We start from the raw sequence: 6,810 nt of genomic DNA on the forward strand, positions 1-6,810 counted from the left end.
CTTAGAGTATAAGTGGGAGAGTTTTGGCAGTGAGTATACTTGAAAGCATGATTTTGAGTATAAGTGGGAGATTGTTAGGATCGTTATACTGGAAAGCATATTTCGAGCATGTTGCACGGATAGAATTGCTTGTATACAATAAATTCTACAATCCACTTTTAACCCAAGGCGAGAAGAAGTAATTTTATCGCATTGATGTATGCTTGTGCATTAATAAGATGTTTCTCAAACATTTAAATGTATAAGAAACAAATAAGTCTGATTCTTCTGCATAGTAGACTGGTCATGAACAATGTTCACAGAAGGTGACACAGTCGGTCCTTTGCAGAAGAGAAATAGAATTTCACAACCTAGATAGGCTTTGGCTACCTATCGTGAAAGGTTGCAGTGTCAGTCCACATGTTTCCTTACCTTAGAAAATAAACGACACTGGTGTGGTATAGCACTGAAGGATCTGACAGTTGAGATAAAGTCTTTCTTGCTATTTACCGAAAGACTATGGTGATTGTTATTTCTTAATCATTGTTGATATAACATTGAGCATATGATATTGACTATGCACTACTTTGATTTATCAAATGGTGCGGATATTTCGCAATCCAAAAATCCTGATATCTTGGGTAGTGGTGATCAATGTCTAGAGGTGCTAGTATTGTTATTGCAATGAATCGTGTGCTGGGTGAGTCCAGTTTGATAATATCCTCAAGAGGTGTTTGAAAAGGTTTTATTATTTCAAAAACCCGGCCGGTTGGAATTTATTCCAGAATAATAAATAAATATTTTGAACTAGACAACTCTTGGAAAAAGATATTAATTAATTAAAGTCAAATAGCAGACTTAAATTAATTAATGGATATTTATATATTAAACACGAGAAATAATAAATTAAAGAGGTAAAGCCCAGATTACTCGTAATTTGGGATTGGAAGGGCAGTCAATATTATTATACTATAGTGGATGATAATAATATTCTGTTTGGACTTGTATTAAATTGGGGCTCAATTTAATTAGTAAAAGTCCAACAGGTTTGGCCAAAATCCAACATCCATGGATCCCTAATCTGACCCATTATAACTTAATATAAAAGGAGATTATTAAGGAGATTAATTTTAATTTTAATGATAATTTTAACGATATTTTTCCATTTCGGGATACAAATTAGAAGATTCGTGGTCGAGTACGAAGATCTTCATGTGGAGAAGGCGCAAGCAATCGTCGATTCTTTGGAGAATCTGTTCGGTAATTCTAAACCGTAGAAATTCATGAATTAGGGTTTTAAATGTTACGATCGGTCCACGACATTGAATGTTATCATTATAAGAACTTTTGCAAAGGTATTCCACTATCAACCTGAATACCCCTTACAAGTAGTTAGGTAGAGGTCATCTCCATCAACTTGGATTTTCTCCAATTCTCTATCAATATTAAAATATATGTATCTTACTGTTAAGATTAAAAAGGAAACACAAGAAGAAAAATTTAAATTGCAATCCATACTTTCTTATGCCAGCTCGCCTATCCTCTTTTGGAAGTGGAAAGAGATGTAACCTTGTCAAAGAAATCAATTTCTCTTTGAAAAATAGCTTGTGCTTTGGGACTGAAACCATCAATTATTTTTCCTCTTACTTCTGGAAGCAAAGCTTGAAAGGCGATAGTCTGAAGAATAAGGGACAAAATAAATAATGACTTAAGTACTCCCTCTGTTTCAACTAAGTTGAGTCATATTCCTTTTCGGACGTCCCAACAAAGTTGAGTCATTTTCGTTTCTTGACAAAAAACAAAACATCTAATCATCACCTACTTTACTCTCTCTTATCTCTCCTACTTTTTTCCCCTCTCCTATTATATTTTATTATCATTTAACTCAATCAACACTATTTCTTATTCTCCGTGTCCAAAAGAAGTGACTCAACTTAGTTGGGACGAAGGGAGTATAATTAAAACCAAACTTTATAATTTAACTAAAATACAAATCATGAAATAGAAACTATGTTACTAAAGCATTTCCAAGGGAAACTACCATACTTAAGACTATATTAAAACACCTATTGATTTGACGTCAACTAATAAAGTCGATCCTTCAAATAAAAATAGTGTAAGACTAAATTACGAACATATGCATAAGGTACATGGAATTCTGCAGAAGATCAATAAAACATGCAGAAACATTTACATCTATTAACGTAATTAGCATATATTTATATTACACAATAACTAATATAATGAAGGCTATGTAATAACAGATAAAAACATGTATTTTGTTCTTTTCTGCATACCGTGCGAGACGACAAAGGTTGAACTTTTGCCCCTGGCTCAGGAACACAGGAAAATCTTGTCATATGTAAATAGAATACTCCCTATGTTTCATAAAAATAGGGACTTTGGGAATGACTTGGGTTTTAATGCAAAATTGGTAAGGTAGGAGAGAGATAGAAAAACAAGTAATTGAAATATTGTTAGTGGATAAAGGGGCCCACCTCATAAGAGAGAAAAACTTGCCAAAAATATAAGTGGACTAATTTTAGGGGGTGGACCAAAATGAAAAAGAAGACTATTTTCACCTGTAAGTGCCATATCATAATGTGGGCAACGATATCACCTCGTTGGGCAGTTCTAAGAAGGTAGCCCTCAACTAACTTGTGAAAATAAAAAATGCTTATATGTAAAGTACATATTCAAGGTGAAGTAAGAAAGCTAAAAATGTTGTCCTTAAGTGATGGGATCATTTTATTAAATATGTGAATTCTAGAGGATTCTATATTTCACATCAAGGGCAACTCAAACTATTAATATCACCTAGCTTGCAGTTTACCATAATATACTTTTTTAGTTCATAATATATGCCACTAAAATGTAATCACATGAGAGAAAGCCATGTTACCCCTTCATCGTGTGTTAGTGCATGAAGAACGTCACTCTGTCAGGAGGATAAGATTCTAACACCCTGAGACCATAAGCCATGACTCAAGGGTAAGGAACTCTAAAGCTTGTGTAATTGAACAAGTTGCCCATTGTTGCATCATCCACTGCTTTGGGGGTTATGAAATAAGGATAAACTTCTGGAATACTGCGAATCTCCGTTATATGTAACTAAGAAGAAGAAAATACAACAACCAATAGGTGAAAAGTCTTATCTACATCTTTCGGTTTATAATTATAATCTTACTCAGGATGGAACCACTGAAACTTTATTAAAAAATCAGGGTTCCAAAAAGAGTTGTTTATTTAAGCTTTAACTACAACTCATATTGTAATTTACTTTCACTCCATGAAATAATAATAATACATAGTGCTAACATGTAAACTTATTGGACTAGATGCATGATTTCAGTCTTCTCTTAAGAATTTGCTGGAAATCGACAGTGCAATCCGAGGATCAACAGTAAAGGCAATCCTTGCAAACTTAGTCCATTTGTCAGAGCTAATTTTAAGCCGAGAAGAGCACAAGGTTGGTTAGTATAGGGGATATCATATATATTGAAATAGTTTGAAAAGGTCAACGATCATTACTTTGATCCAACAGAATGAGCCCAAACCTCAAGTCTGCCAGCTTCAACATAAGAAGTAATTGTCTTCGCTTCTCTCGCCCAACAACATAGTTATCCAATGGTGATCCTTCTGATCCCCAGCTTCACAAAACTCATGCATAAAGAACATCAGGGTCTTTATAATTATCTTACAGAGTAGACTCATTTGTGGAGCTGCCATTTTCAACTCCCTGCTCATTAGCAAGATGATGGACAGATACTAAACGGATTGACCAAAATATTTATTTTTCATATCATACCATTCTGGCACTAAGGCAGCTCTTTTGAAAAGAAAATATAATTGGAAAAATGGAGTAGTCAGAGGTTTACAATGAGCCAAAGTATATAACCACTTTAAAAAAAGGCTCAATTCAGCTTATTGTACAAGACTTGCCCATGAAGACCCACTCGATCAAGATGTTAAGAATAAAAACTTACGAACATGACAAAATGATACACCTATATATTCTATCTTCCAGCAACTCAAGTTCTGAAGGTTTCCCTGTTTTTTACACGAACAAAATTTCAGGCCAAAATGCATAAGCGTGAAGAAAGATCCTGCAGCAATTGGATGTCAAGCAAAACTACAAGGGAATTTTGTAGTCCCTTGCAACATCCGACCAAGTAGCAAAAGTTGTTCAACACTGAGAAGACAATATTTCAAAGCAATGAGTTAACATGTATTCATATGCACTTTATAGCTTAAGGTTCCCACATTAACAATATATTTCTACTTCCAACCATCATTGGCAGCTTATTAAGTATACTATGTAACATTAAGGATCAAAACAAAATTTTGATACAGATAAGGAGACTTTGATCCGCAAATTTGGAAAGCAATACCTCATTGAACATGACACATCTCAACCCCTCTGTAATTGTATATTCTTAAAATAAATAAATTCCATAATTTTTAAAGCTACTATTCCACATGTCAAATAAAACACTCATATAAGATACATTCGAAAATCAACATCATCTATATATATCAATGATATCTATGAGCCACAATCCAATATATATAAATTTTACATCCAAAAAAAATCAAACACATTCTCTAACCAACACATATAACCATAAGCATTAAATATCATAAACAATTTCACATTCATATGCATATGCCTCTCTGTCCAGTTTATTATTTTGTGACAAATCAAACCCAGTATCTGCTCGGGATTCCTCTATGACCCGAAGGTCCCTCTGTAATTGGACTCATAGGTTCCTCTATAATTGGACTCATAGGTCCCCTCTGTATTTGGACTCATAAGTCCCTCTATGACCCGGAGGTCCCTCTGTAATCATAGGTCGCTCTGTAATTGGACTCATAGGTCCCTCTATGACCCGAAGGTCCCTCTGTAATTGGACTCATAGGTCCCTCTATATTTTAAGATCCAGGGCAAGACTTTCACCCATCCTCTTTAATCATATGATTCATGTATTTTCAACACCATATGTAAACTATATCAATTCTATTGACTACATATCCATCAAATATTCTATCAAATAATTCTAATGCAAGTATATCCCTTGCACTTCATATATTCATATCATATTTCACCATATAATCCAAATATTCACTCCAATTTTACACATAGCAATCAAATAACATAACACATGTAAAGTAAAAGTATGATTTATACACACCTAGTTATGACATAATTCACTCGAGCCTCTTCTCATTTTATAACCTTGATGCTTTCTCTTCTGAGTCCTTTCTAAAAACTTCTTCCTATTACTAATCGTCTGTCTTCTCCCTTTTTCTTCCCAAAATAAATGGAGCGACGATAAATGTAATTCTTTTTGCATGTATAATGGACCGACTTCCTTTTTCTTTTACAATACAATTCCCAACAAAAGTAAATCGTGTCAATTTTGATTGAATCGTGTCACTTTTGAGGTATACTACATATGTATGTTTATACTAATATTTTAAGACAAATGATATATGTAAAAATGCACTAACAACTCAACATTTTAATATATATATGTACGTCCTATTTATACATTTAATTTTATGACTATATAATGTCATTTTTGTATTTTACACATTTATATATATAGTTATATTATCTTTAATGATCTATTTAGTATTTCTACATTGCAAATAATACTTAAATAATATTATATATATTGTATAGTTCGGATCAAGGATGTTACAAAGCGATTCTTTTTTAGGCTATGGTGGCTGTGCTGATCCATCTGGATTATCTAGATTGTAGATTGAACAAGACCACCAATGCTCTCATATAACCTTCTCATTCCACCAATTTCTCATGCATGGTTACACTTTGCTGTCGCACTGACCATACCAGTACCAAGAACCTCCAAACTGCAGGAATGTTTGCAGTTTTTGGACCATTCCAACAATCATTTTTACCTGTGCCTATCCGTATCTCAGATAGTAGAGAAACAACATCAGCTGCTGGCTGTGTTCTCAAGCTTTGCAAAGGTTTTCCTGAACATAGAGAAGGTACAAGCAAAACTGAGTCTCCATTTGGAAGGATAGAGGAAAAATTAAGAAGAAAACACAAAGAACAGAGATGCCTTCCAGTGAAGAAAGTTATAAACCTGAGGAAGATCCTGACTGGGGAAAGTGACACAACAATCCACTCACGGACAACCTTTTGGTACAAAGTGCGGACACTATGCATTGAATGCAGAAGAGCGTCCAGACAAGATGAATTCCACAATATTTGTATGTCATGTAACCATTTAAACTTATTCTTGTAAATGTGAACTAGAAAATGAAGAGAGAGGAGATGACAAACCATAGGGAATGTAACCTGAGGTAATCTCTCTCTGAGTTGTGTTAACAAAGTAAAAGATATATTGTAACAACCCGACATTCTAGGGTATAATATGTACGGCGATAGCTACCTAGGCGGACTAAAAAGCGACAAGAACATAGGCTAGGGTTTTAGTTAAAGGGATTTGACCAAGGTATTTAAAGAACTATTAAAGCAATAAGTCAACGGCTTAATCAAGAAAATCAATGAAGGATAGAATACCACAATTAATGCTCAAAATGACAAAGGTTTAATTTATGTGTATCACAAGTAAGTCTCAATCATCTACTCAAATTCATGCATGTTCCTAACGTTTTCCTTTTTCCCATCGATTAGTTTTATAACATCGTTCAAAAATAAAGGCATGATTATTATATCAATTTCTATTCGCACCACAACTCCAGATCTGTAACAGCCCGCCCTCCTAGGGTACAATAAATGCGGCGGCTGCTACCCAAAACCGACTCCAAAGAAGTAAGCATAGGATAGGGTTTCAT

At 34.2% G+C, this 6,810-nt stretch overlaps 1 long non-coding RNA gene across 1 annotated transcript; it reads right to left on the reverse strand.

Moving 5' to 3' along the window:
- Positions 1-2,233: 2,233 nt before the first annotated feature.
- LOC125193733 (uncharacterized) lies at positions 2,234-5,305 on the reverse strand. Its single transcript, XR_007171620.2, has 3 exons — positions 5,172-5,305; positions 3,511-4,171; positions 2,234-3,421 (listed from the first exon to the last, which is right to left on the reverse strand). It is a non-coding gene; the product is annotated as an uncharacterized LOC125193733 (long non-coding RNA).
- Between the last annotated feature and the right edge of the window lie 1,505 nt (positions 5,306-6,810).

The sequence above is a fragment of the Salvia hispanica genome, chromosome 4, assembly GCF_029641045.1.
Source record: "Salvia hispanica isolate PSC_SH4W2 chromosome 4, Shi_PSC_v1, whole genome shotgun sequence".
Lineage (NCBI taxonomy): Eukaryota > Viridiplantae > Streptophyta > Magnoliopsida > Lamiales > Lamiaceae > Salvia > Salvia hispanica.